This window comes from Myodes glareolus, chromosome X (assembly GCF_982192425.1).
Source record: "Myodes glareolus chromosome X, mMyoGla1.1, whole genome shotgun sequence".
In the NCBI taxonomy this organism is placed as follows: Eukaryota; Metazoa; Chordata; class Mammalia; order Rodentia; family Cricetidae; genus Myodes; species Myodes glareolus.
The window spans coordinates 78,306,367-78,319,536 of record NC_142053.1 but is presented as its reverse complement, the minus strand read 5'-3'; the positions used below and the strand labels follow the sequence as shown (position 1 = coordinate 78,319,536).

General features: G+C 36.4%; 1 long non-coding RNA gene across 1 annotated transcript in view; it reads right to left on the bottom strand.

Moving 5' to 3' along the window:
- Positions 1-13,170, bottom strand: part of LOC125389439 (uncharacterized) — a 46,139-nt gene that overhangs the window by 8,745 nt on the left and 24,224 nt on the right. The gene's annotated exons all lie outside the window — the stretch shown is intronic.

Genomic DNA, 13,170 nt, shown 5'->3' with positions numbered 1-13,170 from the left:
AGTCACATCAGAACTAGGGCATCAAACTATGAATTTGGAGGAGGACACAATTCAATCTATAACAGTATTGTAAAATGTATTTTTTTGGAGACAGTGTATCATGTAATCCAGGTTGGCCTTGAAATCCTGACCCTCCTTTCTCCACCTCTGAGTACTTAGATTGCAGGTGTGCGCCTCCATGTCTAGCTTATTTGCAGAACTTTACTAATAAGGACTGAAGATGAGATAGGTTTTGTGATTTGCACCTATCAGTAAGTAGCTGAGATCAAGACTAGAACTCGGCACTGTTAAGCCATGGCCCTGTATTCTTTCAGTTATACTATCTTGCCTTACTAAATGAATTAGGGCATACCCCTTCTGCTTTTGTTTTCTTTCTTATGAAGGCTACAGAGAATTGATATAGGTTCTTCTTCAGGGACTTTTGGTAAAATTCACTATGAATCCACCTTGATCTGATTCTTTCAAGATAATTCTTGAATTAAATTTCTTAGTAGATACAGGCCTTTTCAAATAATCAATTCCCTTTGAGCTTTGGTAGATGGTCTTTTTAAATTAAACTTTTTGTTAGGCTAGATATTAAAGGGTTTGGTAGATTGTCTTTAGGGGAATGGTATATTTGTGGTTATGACATTTCTTTATTATCCACAAGACATAGCTTTGCCTTCTCCTTACTTTCAGATTCCAGTCATTTATGATCTTTTTCTTTCATGTTTTGTCTGAACTTTCTATTAGTATATGTTAATTATACAAAGTAATATTCATTATTACATCTTCATATATAAGATGTATGAAGGGAAATATACTGTTGTTGAAATATAATATAAATGTCAGCTAAATTTTGTTGATTGGTGGTCCTATTCAGTTTAACTATATTTTTGCTGATTTTCTGCCTAATGAATCTGTTAAGAATAAACTTCTGGTCTAATTTCAGGACAGGCTTCAAAGCTACAGAGAAACCCTGTCTCAATAAAAAAGAATAAACTTAAGAAAAATCTTGAAACACAGTGGCAGAGTTGTCTACTTTTGAGTCTTGTTTTTTTTTAAACCACAATTACAGTCAATGATTTTTAAAGATTTACTTTTATTACTTTTAATTATATGTATTTGTGCGGCCATGTGCACATGAAGGCAGGTGCCTGTGGAGTCTGGAGAGGTTGAATATTTCTGGAGCTGACATTACAGGCAGTTGTGAGCTGCCTGATATGGGTGCTGGGAACTGAACTTGGGTCCTCTCCCAAGAGCAGCGTATGCACTTAACCACTGAACATCTCTCCAGTCCCCAACTAACTTTAATTGGGAGTACTCACACCAATTGATTTTGAAATCCCCACTGCTGAAGCTGGATTAGTATCTACCACATTTCTTACTATTTCTCCATTCCATTTGTTTCCTTGCTCTTGATCTCACTTTCCTTCTACTCCATTTCTGCCTTTAGTTAAGCGTAATATATAATTCCATTTTGTTTAATTTTTTCAGTATGTAAGACTTTTTTTCTGTTTTCTTTACTTCTGGAGATATAACCCAAGGTATTGCACTAGCTATATCCCAGCCTCACAATTAGTGTTTGCCGCTGGCATTATAACATAAATTCCTAACTGATCAAACTCTATTTTCAGTGAACACTGTATCATGTCACAAGTACTACAAATATTTTAGAATAATATTCCCAAATTATTCTTTTCATTTTTTATAATACTGCTGTCATTCATTTCGCCTATCTATAAGGTAATCACCTAATACAGTGTTACTGTTCATCTATTAGAAAAAATAGAATAGCAATGAAAAAAATCTTTTGGTTTTTAGTGTATGAGAATAATAAATAAATATATCAAAAGTGCCTACACTTCATATAAACATGTACCTATTGGTAGAAGCCAGTTAAAGCATTCACTCTAATTGATTACTGTGGTTTTGTTTTAAGTCCAAATAATTAGCTCTGCTCGTGTATACATTTCAAGACTCCATTCCATTTTTGTGTTACCTATAGAATTTGACACATAGTAGGTATTCCACACACGGGGAATTTCTTTAAAAGGATTTTCATAATGAGTGGGGTAAATATTATTATTCGAATGATCTATTCCATGTGTTTGGAAAGAGCAACATGTTTTGGAATGACCAAGAAAGGCTTCATGATGGAAGCTGAAACTGAATATTACCCTGAAGAATGGATAGGATTTATATTGAATCAGAGGAAAATTAAATGACATTCCAAGTTTTGGGCACAGCACAAACAAAACGGCAGAAATAGAATAAGAAAACACTCTTTCTACTGTTAAAAACAGCTATCCTGGGACATCTTTGTGACTTGAGATCTTAGAAGACATCGACAAAAACTATAGAACTGATTAAATATGGTTATAGAGGGAGTACACTCAGCTTTGAAGATACTAATTTTAATAGCATGCCAATAGTTAAGCAGTACTTTATTAGCACACCAATAGTTAAGCAGTACTTTATTAACACACCAATAGTTAAGCAGTACTTTAAAAGCACACCAATAGTTAAGTAGTGATTTAATAGCACACCAATAGTTAAGCCGTACTTTAATAGCACGCCAATAGTTAAGCAGTGCTTCTCTGCCAGTGCTCAGTACTAGGTCTTAATTTTAAATTCAGGCTAATACTTGGAGCATTATATGTACTATGAAATTCAAAATATTCATTATTAGGCCTATAGCATATTAACTATGGAAATTAAACATAGAAAGATCTTGGTTATTCTTTGTTAAGAGGAGAACATAGTCTATAGAGAAATATCTACAGCGCGTATTCTGCCTCCCTGCTTTATCTTTTTAATGCAAGTAAGTGCAAACACGAGAAGCATTCAATATACCTTCTCTTCAAGGTAAAAAAAAATAATTTGAAAAAAGGTTTCATATAAGATCTTGAGTCTTTCTATGAGCACAGATAAAGGCATATGTGTGAGGGAATTGACTAACTGAAGTCCTAAGAGAGAAACCAGCTCCCATCCAGTGAAGTGTGGATCCTAGATACAAATTCATCTCTATCTAACTTTAAAAGACCATATTATTTAAGCAATGCCATATTTTCTCTTTCTAAAACTTTTTATTTATGTGCATTGGTGTTTTGCTTCCACGTATATCTGTATGAGGATGTCGGGTACTTTGAAACTGGAATTACAGACACTTATAAGCTGCCATGTGGATGCTGGGATCTTCTGGAAGAACAGCCAGTACTCTTAACTGCTGAGTCATCTCTCCAGCCCCAACACCATACTTTCTCAAAAAAGTTCAAAAATGGAATGACTTTTAATTGTGTCCCTGGAAGTAGATCACTATCAGGAAAGGATATTACAGTTGTAATTCAAACATGGGGTTAAGAAGGTAGATAAACTTTATACTCAACTTCAGAGTCCCATGATCTAATCTAAATGTCTTAAGGACATGCTTTACTGTTGTGTAGAATAGATATGCAAACAGGCATACACTTACATACACACTAAACTGGATTTTTGCTTCCCAGCAAAATTCCCCACCATGTATCCTTCCTTTGAAATTTCACTTCAGCTTCTCAAAGTTCTGGGATTTTCTGGGCCAAAATGTTCTCACTTACAGGCTTCCTCTTTTGAAATAAAGTACTACTACCTATACCCAGAAATGCTAATCCTACAGAATCCTCTAGACAAAATTCAAGTTGTCATGGATTCTCTACTCTAAAATGGCTGTCTGCTGAGAACTCTCAAATATATGGAATGATGAGGTATATTACTATAGTAAATTTGAAACACTGTGAAGAAAAATGGACCATGTACTTGCAAATCAGATAAAAAATGTCAAGGATTTCTCTGAGTTGCAAAACCACTCGAGTCTTACAACGTTGTTTTTGCTTAATATTCTTAGTAGTTTCCATTGGGTACTTTAGAAAATACTGACTATTTACAACAGGGCAAATAGCATGCTGTGGTTGTAAAAGTACCTTTTGGTACAGCCTCTAAGATTCTCTTCTCATGCCAGCTTCAGCACATCCTGCCATTTCAGAGCTACAGGGATTAAATACAGTGCAATGAAATGGATCTTCTGCTTTAGATAGCTGGGCAGAGGTGAAAACAGCTTGAATCAGGCCTGAACCGCTGTCAAAACCAACATCTTGCTTCATCTCCCTTCCCTCCCACCTGCTGAGCTTAGAATCAGTCACCTGGAACTGAAATGACTATCGGAATCAAATTTTTACTCAGGAAACACGGTAAGATTTAGGAATAGTTTCTAACATGGCAATGAGATTTTGTTATTTGCTTAGCATAATCTAAGTCCAACGCTCATGTTAGACTTCTTCAGAATTCTGTATTCGTTTCACTTCCTTTACTTTCTATGAAGCTTCAGAAAAATTTTGTTTCTTCATCCCTTTCTCTATCAACCTCCATCTATCTCTCTCCTCTCCTTCTCAGATAGACCTACTAAGCTCCCTTTTGTAATTAATTACGCACGAGAGGTGGAAATGACTTCCCTCCTGACAGAGCATGCATCAATGTAGAAAAGACCAACTACAACTTGAGAACTTGAGATTCCCCAGATAGCAAAGGGCTACAAATAATTCTTTCAATTAAAAATACTCGTTCTCCATATATGTTCAACCCCTGTATTTTAACTCTCTTTATCCCCTTGCATGGAATCTTGGGAGATGATGCAGCCTTTGCATCTATAAGTCTGAAAAACTACTTAGGGTTAACAACCACCACTTGGCTATAAATTAAAGGCAAGTTGGAGTCACAAGTTTCAGGCCTGTGGTGAACGCCTTTGAACCAGGACAAAATGAAAGCAGTTGTCCATAACCAGCAGCCTTTTCCAGTACTGAGCACGATTGAAAGGCTTCCAGGGAAGCCTTTGAACGGGTTTCTTTGAGGAGTCCTCCAAAGCCTTCCCAAAGGGCTATTACTAAGTCTAGATGGTGAGTTTAGTTCTCTGTGCCCAGCTGAAATCCCTCTACTGAATATCAACTTGATATTAGAAAATAGATGAGCTTAACTCTTACCAGCCTTTAAAACTCCCAAGGACTCTGAATTATGTAGTGTGAAACCTATCTAGCAGGGCTTTCAAAGCCAGACGCATAAGGTCATAGATCTGGGCATCAGAAATAGGGTCTTACTCAATATGTGACTGACTATTTCCAGCCACTCTGTATATTATGTTAAGAAGAAAAGAATGAGCCATAAAAGTAGTTTAACACAATTTTCAACAGTTAATTTACCAAGGGGTCAAAACGTTATCTGAAATAAGGAGGAAGTGGGAACCAATTTAAGTCTTAAGTCCTGAACTTCCAGTATGGGACTCATTTTCAATGGAAATACTACATAGTGAATAACAACAACAAAACCTTCTTATTGAGCTTACTGTCTATATTCAGTTTCTTCTAGGAATACAGGCAAATAAGACACATTTGTATGTTCTTAAGAAATGCTTACATTCCAACAGGATAAACTTGACAAAGACTGTATATAGGACAAGAAAAAAACATACTGGTGGCTGTATTGCTATCTATGTGTTTGTAATGAATGCTTCCTCAGCTGAGCTGTGAGGTCTTTGAGGGTAGTTCTTTTATTTATTACACAGAGCAAAGATAGTAGACACATCGATATCTTTGGATAGGTCAAGATACTAATAAGTGAGAGTATCAAAGAATATCTAATTAAAAATCAGGAAAGGTTCAAAGTTGGAAGCATATTATCTCATTTTTCTCCAATCTGCTCTCTCTACTTAGAGTGAACTTTCCCTGAACACATAGTAAGATTACTACATTAGTTAAATGATTCTGTATTGCCTCAGGGATAAGAACATAAACTTGTTATGAATAATACCCAAGACAATCTACAATGAGCTCTATGCCTGCCTCATTTCTCACCATAGTAGGGAGCATACTACTGGAACCATGGTTTACTATCCATATGCACTACAAAGTTCCTTGATGGTAAAAATTCCATCCCATTTGTCTGTATGATACCAATTCTTAAAACAGTGTATCTCAGTTACTGCTAAATATGTAGTAGTATCTTCTAATGGCATAGGGATAATATTACTACATATTCAATTTTCCTCAGAATCTCTTTCATTTCATTTTGCCTCACAAACCTTGTAAAGATTGTCAAATAATTACATATATTTCTGTATAAGTCTATTAAACTCAGCTTCCAGTCCTATCTATCCGATACCATAATTTATCTGTGTGCATGTCTTCTCACTTAGAAAAATATCACTTGTATTTTCTGCATTACATAACTCCTGAGTTATTATACACCCTGAACTAAGTTGATACAAATAAGTAGTCTCAGGTATAAATATTGGGTTGAGCAAAGAAAGTAATTTTATAAATGCAGACTCGGGGTTATAATGGTAATTAATATGAGCTGAGTATAGAGGCAGACTGCTTGGATTTTAATCCTGAATCAGTCGCCTAATCAGGGACTATTTTTTATCACTTTCTTCATCTTTAATGTGGAGTTAATATTTGTACTTTTTCAGGTTCCGAGAAGGGTAAATGAGAAAATTCATATGAAGTATTTAAAACATTGCAATAGTGCACCATAAACACTTTGAAGCCAACTAACACTTCCACTTATCTAATATTTGATTGTGGTGGTGTCTGTCAAGTCATTCATTAAATAAAGATATTAGCTGTACATGCTTTATGGCTGCTGCTCAAACCCCAACCACAGCATGCTCAGAGATAGAATTGCCTCTAAATTTTATTCTCAGCCCCAAAATAACATCTATGGCCAATGATTCAGAGCATTCCAACACCTCAGGTATACCATCTGGTCTTCAAGATTAAGTATATTTTCATTAATTTGGACACACACACACACACACACACACACACACAACGTGATATAAAGGATTTCGTAAAACTGTTACCCAATATATCCCTACTTGCTGAGTTTTTCTGCTTGATGAGAAAACCAGTTGCCAAAGCCTCCTTGACTCAGCAAGAGCTCCAGAGAATGAAAGATGGTAGTAGAGACTGCCCCATACTTTTCGCATTTTTTTTGTTGTCTTAGAATTGTAAATAAAAGCAGCCCAGTCCCAGATGTGGGATTCCCCTCTATATGCTGTGAATATGTTTTATTATCACTGGTTAATAAAGAAGCTGCTTGCCTGTGGCAGGGTAAAATAGAGGTAGGTGGGAAAACTAAACTGAATGTTGGGAGAAAGTAGGGGAAGTCAAGGAGATGTCATGTAGTTGCCAAAGGAAACAGATGCACCCTAAAACCTTGTTGGTAAACCACAAGCCTCATGGTAATGCACAGAATGATAGAAATGGGTTAATTTAAGATGTAAGAGCTAGCTAGAATTATACTTAAGCTATTGGCCAAACAATATCATAATTAATATTGTTTCTGTGTGATTATTTGGGTCTGGGTCGCCAGGAAATGAACAAACAGCTATGAGTATATATCATGACCAACCTCTTCAGAGGATAGCATAGAGATTTTTACTCAGAATTGAAATAAAAGAATGGGCAAGGGAGTGGTACTCAAAGTAAATATGTTTAATTTTACAAACAAATTCTCAGTGTACAGGGAATCAGAGGTCTTTGTTGATCTTAAAATCACAGACTCATAGGGATGGAAAATTTTTATCAGGTCTCAATGCAAAAGGGAATATTAAAGGTGGAGCTTCAATGTAGGGTAAGAGCTAAGGGCAATTTTAAGGAATTTGGGTCTTATATTAACTGCTGGTAGACAGACCTCAAAATGGAGAGGACAGTACTATATCAAATAGCTTTCTGTCGAAAAACTGATATGAAGATGAAAGGTCATTTGGTTGACTGCGCTCAGATTGCCTCATCTCTATGAGAGACACCCATTCTAACAACAGATATAATAGCATTATTTTAGCTTCTATCAATCTGTTAAAGTTGAATTTATGACACTTGCAGAAAGTTCTAAGTGTATTTTTAGTGTGTGTGTTTTTCTCTACTGATGTGAGAAGTCATTCTGTATATGTGTTGCTTTTATTGGTCAATGAATAAAGAAGCTGCTTTAGACTGTGATAGGGCAGAATAGAGTTAGACGGGGAAAACTAAACTGACTGCTGGGAGAAAGAAGGCAGAGTCAGTGAGAAGCCATGTTGCCACCACAGGAGACAGACTCCTCTGTTGGAGCACACTAGAACTTTGTCAGTAGACCACAAGCTTGTGGTGATGCAGAGACGAATGGAGATAGTTTAGTTTAGGATATAAGAGCTAGTTAGAAATATGCTTAAACTATTGGCCAAGCGATATTGCAAATAATATAGCTTCTGTGTGATTATTTCGAGTAAGGGCAGCTGGGAATGAACACTCTACCCTCCCCCAAAACACTTATTTCTGATGTTATTTTTAAAATGAGCTATTTTAGTCGTTTCTGTAGATCACACACAATTCCCAATAACTAATTTTAACCTTTTCATCTGGATCCAGAAATGAACCAGTGCCCAACAGAGAGTTGCTGTTGCTTTTGGAAAACTGCACTCTCACTAAAGAAAAGTGAAGTGTGAGCCTCTAGTTAGCCAGACTAATGGGCCTGTACGTAAAGTGAAGACTAGTAGGGACTTTGAGTGTTTTTAAACACCAAACCTCCCAACCAGACTCTTAATTCAGAAATATTTCTTTAAAACTTCTATACTCAAAGCAGATTTAAAATGTCCAGCTCTTTAAGGGATTTTTATTTTTCTTACAGTTAAAATGAACTATTAACTAAACTATTTTGATGAGTTAGTTGTCTCTAGCAAAGAATTGATCCACTCATAAAAACATACAAGTCTTTTTGTGTCCAAGTACACATTCTAGGTCACTTTGGTCTAAAAACCATTCTGTTATCAGTTTATGACTTCATTCAAATACATAATTCAGTTTAATAACAGCTTGATTCTGCCTCATAACTAATTAATTCAGTATAATGTCTTAGTTTTATCAATGAGTCAATTAATCCATTAAGGCAGACAAGATTTAATAAATTGTATTCATTATATTTGATGAATAAATAAAAAGTGCCTAAGACAGGAAGCACAGAGTTCTTGAAAGATTTTGACAAATGAAATAATAAATTACTTTCCTTGTATATCTAACTGGTGTGGGAGGTCCCTCTGTCTATGTGTTGCTTTTATTGGTTAATGAATAAAAAACTGGCTTGGCCTATAGCAAGGTAGAAGGAAGGCAGAGTAAGAGAGAAGCCATGTAGCCCAGCTGGAGACAGACATGCTGAAACTTTACTCGGTAAGCCACAGCCATGTTGTGACACAGATTAATAGAAATGGGTTAAATTAATATGTAAGAGTTAGCCAATAAGAAGCTAGAGCTAATAGGTCAAGCAGTGATTTAAATTATATAATCTTTGTGTGATTATTTCAGTTTCTGGGCAGCCGTGAAACAAACAAGTGGTCTCCTCCTACATCTAACCATATATGCACACACTGTGGGTGCTTTTGAGATGTGGCCCAGTCCTCTTGACTTGTCTCACAAGTGTTGAGATTTCAGGCATGTGCCACCACACTTGGCTTCCTTGCATGTATTAGTTGTGCCAAGTTTAAAAAAAAAACTCATAAAAACCTTAAAGAACAATTTATAAGAAAATAAAGTTTCCAACAATGGCTATTTATTAACAAAAATTGTGAGTTCAAAATAGCCAGTGGGGATGTTTTTAGTTGTATCTCTTATACTTTGAAATATTACAGTTTTTTAATTCCACTACAAGAATGATTTTTCAATTTTTATCTTTAACAAACCATTCTATAAGAGACTCTCAACATTGTCAGAGCATCAAAGAGTATCTAGTAAGAAAGATACCACATAGGGATATGGGACCCAAATTTCCACAGGGTAAAGTATATATACAAATATACTGTATGCAGATATACTGTATACAGCAGATATGCAAAATTACACTAAAGTATTAAATTTAGAATGTGCCTAACCATTAACCTGTAGGCTTGCACTTCAAAGGAGAATATACCTCATGAGTATATACCCATGTCATACCACGGCAGTCTCCAACTCTCTTTGAATTAGTTACAGAAGATATTATGAAGTTGGAGACAAAGCAAATATTCTTACACCTCAATTTTCCCTTCATCTCACCACATGAAGACCACAGAACCACATGCTAAATATATGGAAACATAGTAAATTCTCTAGGATGCATTCTTTTCTGCTTCTGACCTCACCTCCATCTCCAATGCATTACAATTAAGATTTCTGTGGTAAATTGCCTCACTTAAGGCCTTAATTTCTCAGCCTATATGATCACCAAAATGTTCTTTAGTAATGGCAAAAAAACTTTTAGAATTATAAATTCTTTTAGAATGACTAAAGAAGAAAATGTTGTGTTCTTCAAGATGACAAGAGAATGTGGACATTTTCCTGAATATTATCTTCTTATTCTAAACCATAATAATAGGAGGAAACAGGAAAAATGCATAATTAAATATTTATTAAGCTCACTGAGAGGAAAAACTGTATATTTTCACCAGGAGGCCTCCAACACCAGAATGTCTGGTACACAATATATTTTGAAAATAAATGAATTAATTCCTACAAGACACATAGTCATCAGCAAACATGATGAAGGCATGTCTCAAAGAATTCACAACATAAAAATTCAAACAAGTAGTTTAATTGGATATAAACTAAGTGCTAGTATCGAAAATAGAAGGAGGACTGTGAGAGTAGAAGGACAGAAGCTCATTTTGACTGGGGATATTTTAGAAAATCCCCTGAAAAAGGCAACACTTATGCATCAGTTCCAATTTTATACACCTATTTTGTGCCAGGAACTTTCTGACCTGACTACTTTTACCCAACCATTTTGATGTGGCTTAAGATAAATAAACCATCATGCTTTCGTCCGTGGTATAAATTACCACGTAATGTGTAAAACAGATGTCCTTCCCCCTTTGCTGAGCCTTGCCCCAATGCTAGCCTTTACCAGAAGGTGAAGAGCAGGGTACATGCAGAGTAGAGTTGACATATTTATACTTTCCATTTTACAAAGAATGGTGGCCTGGCCTCCTTTACTCATCATTATAGTCCAACAGTTCTACTCAGTAAATTATATTCTCATTCCCTGAGAATTTACACGTATCTGGATCTATATACTTCAAATTGTCTTTTTTTCCCCTTAAAATTAAATGACACCAATGGGAAATGATGTTGATCAACACTGTGTTCTTTTCTTAGATTCAAAGTATACAGGAAATCTCCAGTTAGATTTCTAAGTACAATTTTACACAAAATATTATAACATTTCTTTAACTGGGGGACTTTCAAAAGTATGATTGACACAACCTAGAAGTCAGCTTGTAAATGTATGTCCCTCGGTTGTATCGTGCTTACATTTGCAAAACATTTATGTTTGATCTGCATCAGAGAGGTGTAGAGAGAAAGGGAAGGAGGGAGGTTGGAAATAAGTTAACCTAGCTGATATATAATTTTTAATTTTGTTTTTTCTAACTAGAAAGGTAATGTGTTTGATATTTGTAAAAGCAAGAACTTAACATGGAAGAGGGACTGGAGAGAGGTTCTCAGAAGAGTGGTTGTCATGCAAGCATGAGGACCTGAGTTCGTATCCCCAACATCAATATAAAAAGCTGGGCATGTCCATGTACCTGTTGTTCCAAGTTCTGAGGAGGCAGAGACAATCAGATCCCTGGAACTCCTAAGGTTCCTGAATTGGTGAGCTCCAGGTTCAGTGAGAGACATTATCTCAACAAGTAAGGTGGACGGCTAGGGAGATAGCTCAGTGTGCTTGACACACAAGCACGAGGACCTGCGTTCAAATCCCCAGAACCTACATAAAAGCTGGACATGTGTGACTGCCTGAAATCACAGCACTACTACAAGGAGAAAGAGGTGGAGAAATGGGAATCCTTGGCTGCTGGGAGGCCAACAAACTGGACATGCGCAGTAGAGAACAACAGAGACCTTGTCTTAAATCAGAAGGCAAGAAATGACCTACAAGAGTGTCCTCTGACTTCCACACATGTGGTATGGCACATGTACAACCACAGTCACAGACAAGACGTCACACATACACTTGACACACCTAAAAAATACAAGGGTTTGAAGAAATCACCTGCTGACTTCTATCCTCCTCACTCACACACAAACACACACACACACATGTGCATACTTACACAAGCACACACACACTTGTGGGTTTCTTCATGATAACATATCAAAAATTTCCTGCTTTAGAAGTTTTAGTGCTGGTCATGGAGTCCAGAGCCTTGCCCATGATAGACAACAACTCTGTCACTGAGTCATAATTCCAGCCTCCAGTACTGGTCTGGAAAATATGAGGGTCCAGAATAAAAGAAGATCATTAGCTAACTGAGAGCTTTACCAGAGTAATGAAAACCATGTCATCAAATGGGTTGCCATTATGACCAATAGCTGCCTAAAGATGTACCAAGTTCATGAAATGGAGCCATAAGGAAACATTTCCATACGCCATGGAAGTGAGAGATAATAATAAAGGAAGAACGGAATAAAGATGCACAAATAAAAATTGTAAACCTGTATACATGTTTATATTTGTCTAAACTTTGTTCTATGTTACATACTACAATAGGTAAGAAAAGTGACCTGTTTATGTTTTCATTTGACCTGAAAGGCAAGATGCTGAGTCATCTATGTCCTGACCATGCCTAGATAGTGCGTCCAAAGGTTCTAACCATTTCCCTGGCTCCCAACAACTGCATACCAGAGACACTAAACAGGAGCAAAGCCTGTGAACATGAATGCCTGTAGAAGTGGCCCATATCCTTAGAGGATCTGCTTAACGCCAAGGACTCAAAGAAAAACTAAATATGAATATATACAACTTTTGTCTGTAATTTCTGGAGGTTCACAGGCTTGAAGTTAAGGGCTCCTGTCTTGGTTTCCTTTCTTGTCTAAGCATACAGCAGTCTTAGTTGGTAATTAGCAGCATCACCTTCCAGAAACAGGTTCCATACTCACTCTTGCTCTTTGCCTCAGATGTTATGCTAATGAAGTGTGGATAGTGGCTTAACTCAACTTGACTTGGGGTCCTTGGGAAATTGGCACATTGCCACAACTGTTAGCCCTGTCTTGGAAGCTAATGTGCCATCTCGTGTATAAGAATAACACAGTAAAAATAACAGAACAGAAATTCTCTAAACCATTTTTTTAAACTTAGCACATTGACGGGCATGCAAAA